The sequence below is a fragment of the Dermochelys coriacea genome, chromosome 1, assembly GCF_009764565.3.
Source record: "Dermochelys coriacea isolate rDerCor1 chromosome 1, rDerCor1.pri.v4, whole genome shotgun sequence".
NCBI lineage: Eukaryota > Metazoa > Chordata > Testudines > Dermochelyidae > Dermochelys > Dermochelys coriacea.
In genome coordinates this window covers 252,930,848-252,943,225 of record NC_050068.2, presented here as the reverse complement: position 1 = coordinate 252,943,225, position 12,378 = coordinate 252,930,848, and positions in this window count along the sequence as shown.

Below are 12,378 nucleotides of genomic sequence, written 5' to 3'. Positions count from 1 at the left end.
GCAGAGTTGAGAGAAATTGTATGTAATTATTTTTAATTCATCAAGACACTTAACTTCTGCAACAACAAAAAATAGATTGTTTGCTGATTGCTTCTGTCTTTAGTTGCATTAATCTGGAGCTGTAGAAATTATTGGTGATCCTGGCTTTTCACAAACATTTATCTTCAGAATGGAAGTGATTCATTCCCATATATTTTTTCTTCTCCCTAGCATCCAATTGGAAAATGAAGACGCAAAGCTAAAGTGTTCCTTCCTAAACAGTGACAAAATTGTTACTGTAGACTGCACATCTTCAAGACGCTGGATCTGTGTCAGAGTCCAAATGAGTAGTCTTCATCTCCAGTGAAGGGTTTTAGTAGTGCAAGGTACAAACATAATCTGATTTTTTCCAATGGAGTTTATTACAACTTCTAAATTCTAACAAGAGTTTTTAGAGAAATGTAGTAGATAGAGCTCTCCAGAACATAAGATCTAAAGTGCTGTGATTGGAGGCTTGTTGCAAGGTGCATCGGGGTATGCCTGTAGCTGACGTGCCATGACAAGCAAAATCCAACTCCTGTGGACATCTGCACTTATTTATTTGTATGTGTATATATACGTACATGTGTATTATGATAGCGTTCAAAGTCAAGATCTGGATTATTCTAGATGCTGTACAAACTCAATGAAGACATTATCCTGAAGAGTCGGCACCCAAAAGTGTACTTTTGTTGGGGGTGTGTGTGTATACATACACATTGTGATTCATATGTCCATGTAATACGTTGTAGGTCATTGAGGCCTGGTATGAATGACGCGTGCTTGACATGAATGCATGTGTAGCAAATTAGCAACTGAAGCAAGAACTTAAGATCAAGGACTATTAGAACTCTTTGTGCAAAAACAATCTTATGCTCTGAGAAAAATACTGAAAATCATCAGAAAAGGAAATAACACCAGCTGGACTGATATAAAATTGTATAAGAATTGGAGGAAATGGCATGTCTTGGATCATGGCAGCCCATCCAGGATTGTCTCTTTGGAGTTGTGTGGGTAGAAGCCCTAATAAACAAAGGCAAAGAACCGATGATGTGACGGAACAGACTATGAATGGATGCCTTTTTTTTTTTCCAAATTGGAGTCGTCTATTGATCCAGAGAACCATGTGGATATAGATGTGATTTTCCATCAGCTCCCCTCATCTTATGATCTTGTCCTGATGGAAGGAACCTCGACTGGCCATTGGGAGCATTCTGACTTTTGGACTCCGGTATAGTATGTTTGGGGTGTGAATGTGGAGTGAGTAAGGTTTCTTTTGTAATCAGTGAAGAGCATTTAGAGTATTATATACCAACACTGTGTCCGGTATCTGCTTGCTCCCCATCTCGTAGGGAGACCTCTATTGCAGGTCTAACACTTAGGTAATTTACAGACACACACAAAGATTACATTTTTTACAAAAAAAAAAAAAGTGTGGGAGGAGAGAGAGTCTCAGCATGAGCCTTTCCCTGCCATTTATATTTTCTCTGTCTTGCCTGTTTTGTTTCTAGCCATTGTCCATGCCACTTTTTTAGTTTATCTCATGCCATTTGCCTCTTTATCAGTGATTATTTCTAAGAAGCTAGGCAACAGTTACATACTGGGAATTTTGGTAATCTTCAATTTCTTTTTCTTAGGAATTCTGCCCTTTCCTCACCATTTACCCTACTAGAACCTTTGGCTCCTTGGTTATGACTTTATAACCTTTCCCTGCTCTTCCCAAATTCTCCTGCTACCTCCTCCCCATGCTTCAACTACATCACTCACCCCTTGAAACCCTCATTTTGTTGACAGAAAAAAGTCTGTCTGGATTTTTTTCTTAATTTCTAACACTGATAAGGGATTAAGGGGAAAAAACTTTTTGTTTTGTGAACAGCATTTTATGTAAATTAATTTTCACTCTTTTTTTCCCAGCAATTTGTGTGGATTTTTTCAACAGCAACAGGGAGAAACACTTTTACTTGACTAGATTTCAAATTCATGTTACCCACTTCAATTCAGTCCATTTCAGAGATTTGGGTGTGTGTGTGTGTGTATGTCTTTGTTTGTTTTATAAATGTACTTGAATCTACAGCAGGATTCCCAATTTACCACAGACACAAGAGAGTCTTGTTGCAGAATTCAGCTTCCACTTGCTGGACCTTCCTTAACATAAAATGCTCCAGAAAGCCAATTATAACTTAAGTGCTATATCATGGCTGTTTTAAGGCAATGGTTCTAAACTTCTTCTATACAGTGATCCTATGTGAAAACGGAAACAATTTTCAAGATCCTCCTATCTAGCCATAAAGAAGGGGAAGGTGGTTACAGCTTCCTGAAACTTGTTTGTGACCTGACAAGGGTAACATTTCCCAGGTTGAAAACCCTTTATCTCAGGTATCTGCAGTTATCATTCTGTGTAGCCAGGGGTGAGTTCCAGTGCCATATCTTTGAATCTATTGTTATAATTTTTAATAATTGTTTGTTTGTTCAACTTTAGATTTTTGGGTTATTTGCCAGACATGCTTCGGAAGCCAGGATTGTGCTCCTCTGACAAGCTGGAAAATCAATCCTAAATCTGCAAAGCCTACAACTCTAACCTGCCTAGAGTCCCAAATTGCACATTAAGGCCACATGAGAATATATGTAGTATGGTGTTTAGGCTCCTCATGTCCCACTGAAGGTACCTGGCAGTATTAGACACTTTTAAACAGTTGGATACTTCAAGTTTGTATATTTTTTTAACACAACCCTTTTCCCAGTAACTATTTTTTAAACTAGATCATTACACTTTTCTCAATGTATTCATTATTTTTAATTCAGAATGTGAAGCATCTTTCAGAACAGGGAGGGACAAAAATGTATAGAAGTAGCAAAAAGTAAGGGTGACATTTGGCTTTTTTGACTGCCGCTGCACATCAAGTGGACATTTTCAGAGAACTATCTGCAATAACTCCAAGATTTTTCGTGAATGGTAACAGCTAATTTAGACCCAGTCATTTTATATGTATAGTTAGAACCTAGATGCTTGAAAACCAATGTTTTAAAATTAACATCTTGTCCGTTATTTTTAATGGGATGTTGTATTTTCACTTACTGCTTCATACAGAAATTGCATGCAATGACGTGAGGGGCTTTGTCTACCCTCTGTCCTGATTCAAATATAAGAAGTTGTTTTTGACTCAAGCTTAAGTGACAGGCTTTCTGCTTCTAAACAATTCTTGTGCTACTTTTTGGACTACTAGGGGAATAAACATACAAAATACAGTATCTCTTGGAGAACACATACACTCTTTCCCAATCAAAATGCTGATAGCAGAACTGAGGCCAAGCTATGAAAATATCAATGTCCCATAAACAAACAAGATCAGGCACTGAAGCCCAGATCCAAAAAGGGGATTTGGGAGTAGCAATGTTGAGCATTAGGGGGGAGTTGCCTAAATTAGCCAGTGGGAGAGGCTGAGAAGAGTAGTGCGTGCTAAGCCCTGCTCCACTCTGAGATAGGCACTCAAGTCCAAGCTGCACAGATGTGCCTACCTCTACTTGCGATTTATAACCTGGAATTCCTCTCCTGGAGTCACATATGACAGGTTCAGTCACAGAGATCCCCTTAGGACTGTCACCTGATGTGCTGAAATTATCTCTGAGCCCATTTCCCCTGCCAGCTTGGGGCTTCCAAAACCCTGTCTTGCTGAGCCAGACATCTTAGCCTGCTGCAACACAGACCCAGAGTCCGGTCCATGCCCCCAAAGCTGCAGACTTAACTGAAAACAGCTCAGTAGGTTACCTATCTCCAGTACCCAGACACCTAGTTCCCAATGGGATCCAAACCCCAAATAAATCCATTTTACTCTGTATAAAGTTTATACAGGTTAAATTCATACATTGTCTGCCCCTCTATAACACTGATAGAGAGATGCACAGCTGTTTGCTCCCCCAGGTATTAATCACTTTGGGTTTATTAATAAACCAAAGTGATTTTATTAAGTATAAAAAGTAGATTAAGTGGTTTCAAGGAACAGACAGAACAAAAATTTATTTGAGCATAAGCTTTTGTGTAACTCACAAAAGCTTATGCTCAAATAAATTTGTTAGTCTCTAAGGAGCCACAAGTCCTCCTTTTCTTTTTGTGGATACAGACTAACACAGCTGCTACTCTGAAACCAGACAGAACAAAGTAAGTCACCCAGGAAAATAAAGCAAAATCATGCAAGTCTAAGCCTAATACATCAAGAAACTGATTACATGTAATATCTCACCCTCAGAGATGTTCCAATAAGCTTCTTTCACAGACTAGACTCCTTAGTCTGGGCCTAATCCTTTCCCCTGGTACAGTCCTTGTTCATTCCAGCAGACATCTCAGGTGGTTAGCAGGGTTTTCTCATGACTGGCAACCTTTGTCCTGCTCCACCCCCTTTTATAGCTTTGGCACAAGACAGGAATCTTTTGTCTCCCTGGATCCCCATCCCTTCTTCTAAATGGAAAATACCAGATTTAAGATGGATTTCATTATCAGGTGACATGGTCACATGTCACTGTAAGACCCATAGTTTCCATTCCCCATGGGTTTCAGAGTAGCAGCCGTTTTAGTCTTTATTCGCAAAAAGAAAAGGAGTACCTGTGGCACCTTAGAGACTAACAAATTTATTTGAGCATAAGCTTTCATGAGCTATAGCTCACTTCATCGGATGCATTCAGTGTAAAATACAGTTGGGAGATCTATATACATAGAGAACATGAAACGATGGGTGTTATCATACACACTGTAACCAGAGTGATCACTTAAGGTGAGCTATTACGAGTGGGGGGGGGGGGAACCTTTTCTAGTGATAATCAAGGTGGGCCATTTCCAGCAGTTGACAAGAAAGTCTGAGGAAGTATGGGGGAGATAAACATGGGGAAATAGTTTTACTTTGTGTAATGACCCATCCACTCCCAGTCTCTATTCAAGCCTAAGTTAATTGTATCCAGTTTGCTGAATTGGAATTAATTTGCAGTCTCTCGTTGGAGTCTGTTTTTGAAGTTTTTTTGTTGAAAAATAGCCACACTGAGGACTGTAATCAAGTGACCAGAGAGACTGAAGTGTTCTCCAACTGGTTTTTGAATGTTATAATTCTTGACGTCTGATTTGTGTTCATTTATTCTTTTACGTAGAGACTGTCCAGTTTGACCAATGTACATGGCAGAGGGGCATTGCTGGCACATGATGACGTATATCACATTGGTAGATGCGCAGGTGAACGAGCCTCTGATAGTGTGGCTGATGTGATTAGGCCCTTTGATGGTGTCCCCTGAATAGATATGTGGACAGAGTTGGCAATGGGCTTTGTTGCAAGGATAGGTTCCTGGGTTAGTGGTTCTGTTGTGTGGTGTGTGGTTGCTGGTGAGTATTTGCTTCAGGTTGGGGGGCTGTCTATAAGCAAGGACTGGCCTGTCTCCCAAGATCTGTGAGAGTGATGGGTCGTCCTTCAGGATAGGTTGTAGATCCTTGATGATGTGTTGGAGAGGTTTTAGTTGGGGGCTGAAGGTGATGGCTAGTGGCATTCTGTTATTTTCTTTGTTGGGCCTGTCCTGTAGTAGGTGACTTCTGGGTACTCTTCTGGCTCTGTCAATCTGTTTCTTCACTTCAGCAGGTGGGTATTGTAGTTGTAAGAATGCATGATAGAGATCTTGTAGGTGTTTGTCTCTGTCTGAGGGGTTGGAGCAAATGCGGTTGTCTCATAGAGCTTGGCTGTAGACAATGGATCGTGTGGTGTGGTCTGGATGAAAGCTGGAGGCATGTAGGTAGGAATAGCGGTCAGTAGGTTTCCAGTATAGGGTGGTGTTTATGTGACCATCGCTTATTAGCACCATAGTGTCCAGGAAGCGGATCTCTTATATGGACTGGTCCAGGCTGGGGTTGATGGTGGGATGGAAATTGTTGAAATCATGGTGGAATTCCTCAAGGGCTTCTTTTCCCTGGGTCCAGATGATGAAGATGTCATCAATGTAGTGCAAGTAGAGTAGGGGCATTAGGCGATGAGAGCTGAGGAAGCGTTGTTCTAAGTCAGCCGTAAAAATGTTGACATACTGTTGGGCCATGCAGGTACCCATCACAGTGCCGCTGATTTGAAAGTATACATTGTCTCCAAATGTGAAATAGTTATGGGTGAGGACAAAGTCACAAAGTTCAGCCACCAGGTTAGCCATGACATTATCGGGGACACTGTTCCTGACGGCTTGTAGTCCATCTTTGTGTGGAATGACGGTGTAGAGGGCTTCTACATCCATAGTGGCCAGGATGGTGTTTTCAGGAAGATCACTGATGGATTGTAGTTTCCTCAGGAAGTCAGTGGTGTCTGAAATTGTGGAAGAGCAGCACCACTTGCCCCATAACCTTGGCCGTGCAGAACATAATGCCATCCAGAGCCTCAAAAACTCTGACATCATAATCAAAAAGGCTGACAAAGGAGGTGCTGTCGTCATCACGAATAGGTGGGAATATGAACAAGAGGCTGCTAGGCAGCTCTCCAACACCACTTTCTACAAGCCATTTCCCTCTGATCCCACTGAGGGTTACCAAAAGAAACTACACCATTTGCTCAAGACTCTCCCTGAAAAAGCACAAGAACAAATCCGCACAGACACATTTCTGGAACCCCGATCTGGGGTATTCTATCTGCTACCCAAGATCCATAAACCTGGAAATCCTGGACGCCCCATCGTCTCAGGCATTGGCACCCTGACAGCAGGATAGTCTGGCTATGTAGACTCCCTCCTCAGGCCCTAGCTACCAGCACTCCCAGCTATCTTCGAGACACCACTGACTTCCTGAGGAAATTTGTTAGTCTCTAAGGTGCCACAAGTACTCCTTTTCTTTTTACAATCCATCGGTGATCTTCAAATTTAAAAAGTGCCTGTTTGCAGGCTTGAGAGATGTGAACAGTAAAGAAAGGGGGGGGGGGGGGTATTTAGGGTGGGGTCAGAAGGCTCTTACTGGGAAGGATTCAAGAAAGCAGCAGTACTTTCCATTCTGAATCTCTCCCCGCACATGTCGCAGAGGAAGAGCAGGACTTGTTACCTGTAGGTCAGGTCAGTGCAGTGCTCTGCTTCGGGAGTCGCTCTCTGGTTGGATCCGACAGGAGTACAGAACAAGCTTGTTGGCTTCATAGCAGCAACGAAAACACCCACCAAACAAGTGCAGGGCAGATCTTTGCCTGTGGCTGAGCCCGCGTGTCGCATAGGCTAAATTTGGGTCTGCCGCTATAGATGCTACTGCACCTATTACAACGATCCGCCCTGCACATTCAGCGCTCTATGGAATCAAAACTCACCTGTCTTAAGGCTGTACTTAAGTCGCTGAAGCCCGCACGCATACAACGGAAGTTGGTCAGGCAGCAGCCAACCTCCGAACGCGTGCACAGGAGTTCACAGTGATTGGATTTGGAAGCGGAGGCTCATTTGAAGCAAAGAAACCACCGACTCAAGCAGGCCAAATCGAAATGCAAGGCAGCCTAGCCGCCCCGCCCGCTGGCTTTCACACATTCGCTATATCGGTGACCTGTGGGCTGTAGACTCTCCAGCTCACAGCCGGCCCCCCAGCAGCTCCCTGCTCAACTGCCCCCCCCCAGCACCCCGCGCACAGACCGCTCAGCAACCGCGCGGCCGCCCCGCTCTGACTCTCGGCAGACACTGCCCCAGGGCGCGCGCGAGCTCACCCCCTCCTCGCGCGGGACTGTAATTCTCCCCGGGGGGAGAGCTACCGTAAAGTCTATAGCGCTGCAGCCTCAGCCAGTTCTTCAGCTCCTTGCCGAAAGGAGCCTTCTGCCTCACGCTCGCCCCAGCTTTAGAACGCGTTGTCTTTAATGGTTCACCTATCGGCTGCTTGCCAAGAAGGATGGTTTTGTGCCTAAGGGGCAGGCCTAGGCAGCAGCAGGCCTAGGGTCTGTTTCCACTTCTAACAGTGGCCTCATTTTTTCCTACCTCAAGCGGGAGCTGTAGGGTTCCTTCATTCATTGCAGTTTTCCTGTTATGCAACATAATCACATTACATGAAAATCCTTTCTTCTTTCTTTTTTTGGTAATAAAAACAAGCCCTACCTTTCAGGCATGCACTAAGCTGTGTCCTCTGAACTCAAATACAAGCATCCTGTGCGGTTTACTTTGGTTAAAGTTCATAAGTGACCAGCCTCTCACTGCCCCTTCCTTCCTACTAACTTTCCATGGTTGCTTTTGCTGTGACAGGAAGGGTTGTTTGTTTCTCTTGGTTTCACTCTGCAAAAGAGGCTAGAGATGGCAGAGGGGGAGGATGGTTACACAGCCCTACGCTTCAAAGGAAGAAGGAAAAGATCAAATGGAAGTAAGAATAACATCTCCAGAGTTTATTTCTGTGCCATGTACCACCAGATCATTTGATTTAGCGCAATGATTCTCAACTAGGGGTCTGGGGCCCTCTGGGGGGCTGCAAGCAGGTTTCAGGGGTCTGGCCTGCCAAGCAGGGCTAGCATTAGAATCACTGGGGCTCAGGGCAGAAAGCCGAAGCCCCACAGCCACTGCATGGGACTCAAGCCTGGGGCCCTGAGCCCCACCACCTGCAGGTTGAAGCTGAAGCCTAAACACTGTAGCTTTACGGGGGCTCCTGTGGCATGGGGCCTCAGGCAACTGCCCTGCTTGCTACTTCCTAATGCCAGCCCGGGCTTTTATATACAAAAAAACAGTTGTTGTGGCTCAGGTGGGCCGTGGAGTTTTTATAGCATGTTGGGGGGACCTCAGAAAAAGAAAGGTTGAGAACCTGTGATTTAGTGGATAGAGCAGGAAACGGAGTCAGGACTAGAGCTGGGCAAAAATTTCTGGACACTTTATTTGATGAAAAATACAGTTTTGACTGACCCAAAAGTATGTGCAAATTTGGTACAAATAATATGGCTAGTCACAAAATAGCAGAGGTGGTGGTGCTGCTGCTAGCCCCCCAACCTTTAGTCCAGGGGTGAGATGCAGGTGATCTGGCTTTGAATCCATGCTCTGGAACAGAGCCAGACCACCCTTTATTGATTCATCAAAAATTTTAAAAATCAAATCCGGTTCAGTTCAACCTGAACCAATTTTTCCCCCCGTTTTTTTTTTTTTAACTGCCATCAAACTAAAAGATCAGTTATTTGTCCAGCTCTAGTCGGGACTCCTTGAGTACATCTACATGGCAAGCAGAAACCCACAGCAGCGAGTCTGGATCTAAAGACTTGGGTTCACAGGGCTCATGACACAGTGCAAAAATAGCTTCCTAGATTCAGGCTTGGGCTGGAGCTTAGGCTATTTTTAGTACTATAGTGTGAGCCAGAGTTCACAGACCCAGGCTCTGAGACTTGCTGCCGCATGTTTCTGCTTGCCATATAGACGTACCTCTTAGGTCTTTATCCAATTCTGCCATTTGCTTGCTGCATGACCTCCAATTAAGCATGCTATTTAAACTTCCTGTATCTCAGTTTCCCCGTCTGTAAAATGTACTTGTTTCTGGATGTGGTGAAGCTTAATATTTATAAAATGTTTTGAGACCCTTCAATGAAAAGTACTATAAGAGTGCATAGGCATATTTATTTTCATTATATTTTTCTTTAATGAGGTTTGATAATGCCATAACCACAGATAGGTTAGAATACGTTGAACTGAGAGGGCATGATTCCTCTTTCACTTATATATCAGTGGAGTTACTCCTGATTTACACCAGCATAAGTGAGAGGAGTATCAGGCCAAGAGTCTTAACAGACTTACGGGAGCCCCATTTGCACATGAGATACTGTCTAATATGCCTAGCCTATACCGGCTGCTTTTGTAAACACTTTTGAAGAGGGTGACTGGGTAACAGCTTTTCCCTGGCACTACTGAAGCCGCTGATAGGATTTGTCACCCTTCTATGGGTTACTCTTTAGCAAAATTAATGTTATTTATAAAATAATTATATCCGGAAGTCATCACAAAATGGTGCCTTAACCCACAGGTTCCTGCCCATTTATGTAAACATCAGCTAAAGCTCCACCCAGTGAGCGAGCACGTGGGCATGTGCTATCCCAGTGCAGCAAAACAAATGTGATCCTTAAAAAGAGGAAAAAAAAATAACTTTAGGGCAGGGGTGGGCAAACTTTTTGGCCTCAGGGCTACATCGGGTTTCCAAAATTGTATGGAGAGCCAGTTAGGGCTGGCTGTGTCTCCCCAAACAGCCAGGCATGCCCTGGCCCCTGCCTCTTATCCAACCCCGTCACTTCTTGCAGCCTGATGGCTCCCCCAGGACTCCTGCCCCATCCAACCCTCCCCGTCCCCTGATGGCCCCCCCGGGACTCCTACCCCATAGACCACCCCCGGACCCCCCCACTCCTGACTGCCCCTTGCTGCCGCATCCAACCACCCCTTCTCATTCCTGACTTGCCCCCCCGGGACCCCTGCCCCATCCAGCCACCCCTTTTCCCTGTCCCCGATTGCCCCCGGAACCCCTGCCCCTGACTGTCCCCCGCCACCCCATCCAACCCTCCTTCTCCCTGACTGCCCCCCTGGGACCCCTGCCCCATCCAACCCCCCTGTTCCCTGCCCTCTGACCGCTCCACCCTCTATCCACACCCCTGCCCCTGGCCACCCCGACACCTCCCCTGCCCTCTATATGGCCCATGGGCCATAGTTTGCCCACCTCTGCTTTAGGGCAATGCATAACCCAAAGCTAATTACATCTTTTGTTGCTGTCTTAGGAGAGTGGTCATCTAGCATATATTTGGGGAGGGGTTTACGGAAGGAAAGGACTGCACCTCAGCTGCTCTCAACCTTTCCAGACTACTGTACCCCTTTCAGGAGCCTGATCTGTCTTGCATATCGCCAAGTTTCACCTCACTTAAAAACTACTTGCTTACAAAATCAGGGCATAATAATACAAAAGTGTTACAGCACGCTATTACTGACAAATTGCTTACTTTCTCATTTTTACCATATAATTAAAAATAAATCAATTGGAATATAAATATTGTACTTCCATTTCAGTATATAGTATATAGAGTAGTATAAACAAGTCATTTGTCTGGATGAAATTTAAATTTGTACTGACTTCGCTAGTGCTTTTTATGTAGCCTGCTGTAAAAATAGGCATATATCTAGATGAGTTGATGTATAATGGAAGACCCCTGGAAGACCTCTGCATACCCCTGGTGGAGAACCGCTGCTGTAACTTATCTGATCTCTGAGTAAAATGGAAGCAAGTATATTTGTATCATGGACCTAGAGAATGTACAGTAAGAATTTAGAGGGTGAAGTGTGACTGAATGATTTGGGAGTAGTGGGAAATGGGTTGCCATGCAGCTCCACCTCAATGGATTGAATGACTCAAGGAGATAGCATACAGAACCTTTTATCTCTAGGGCACAGTTTACATCCACTCTCAGGTCATGGGGAATGGGTTAAATAGAGCCTTCACCTCTGCAGAAGTCACCTTTTCCAATCTTGCCCTATGCATGTGGAGATTGAATAATTCAGGGGGGCTGAAAGGGGATACAGACCCACTCAGCTTTAGGAGCCATCAGTTCCTATCTGTTCTATGCAGGTCAGTAGTGAGTGATCAGAAATCATTCCCATCTGCCAGCTGTTCAGTGCATTATGTGAAATTATTTAGGGTTGTAGACTAATTTCTGATTGGACAATTGTCCACATCACAAAATCCACTTCCATGGCTGGGATTGCTTACCCTTAATTAGCTGGCTCCCAAGGAATGAATGGGTTACAGAGACCGAATTCCCTACTCAGCCTTGGAAGAGGGATCTTCAGATCATGATCAAGTCACTTTGATGGGGGTCTGATGTGTGTGTTGGAAACTTGTACTGCCACTGCTTATACTATACCTGTTTGGAGAGAGATACAAAGAGCTTCAGGTTCCTGGACTCACAACCCAGCACCTTTCACCAACACTGTATTCATGGAAAGTAAACCACCAAAGAACAGAATAGAATAGAAATGTTCTCTTCCTCCAACCAGTAGGCTGGTACAAGCTCATTGACTACGGGAGGCTTGATGGTATATAGGTTCATAGTTCAAAATACTTAGTCCCTAGATTCATAGATTATAAAGCTAGAAGGGTCCACTGGGATCGTTTGGTCTGACCTGTATAACGCAGGCCATAGAACTTCCCTAAATGAATTCCTGTTTGAGCTAAAGAAGAGATCGAAATATCCACAATGCCCCATATGAAGCACCATTGCACCATATATACCATGAAAGGAAATTTCTTCCTGACCTCCAGAGAGTAGTTTATGCCCTGAAGCATTAGCAATGAGGGAAATAGTTAACCCTTGTAGAGTCACTGCAGATGCTATTCTTATATTTTAATTCCTACAGAGCTATTTGCCTCATTAGTAACCCAGATCAGTGTCGTCTGTT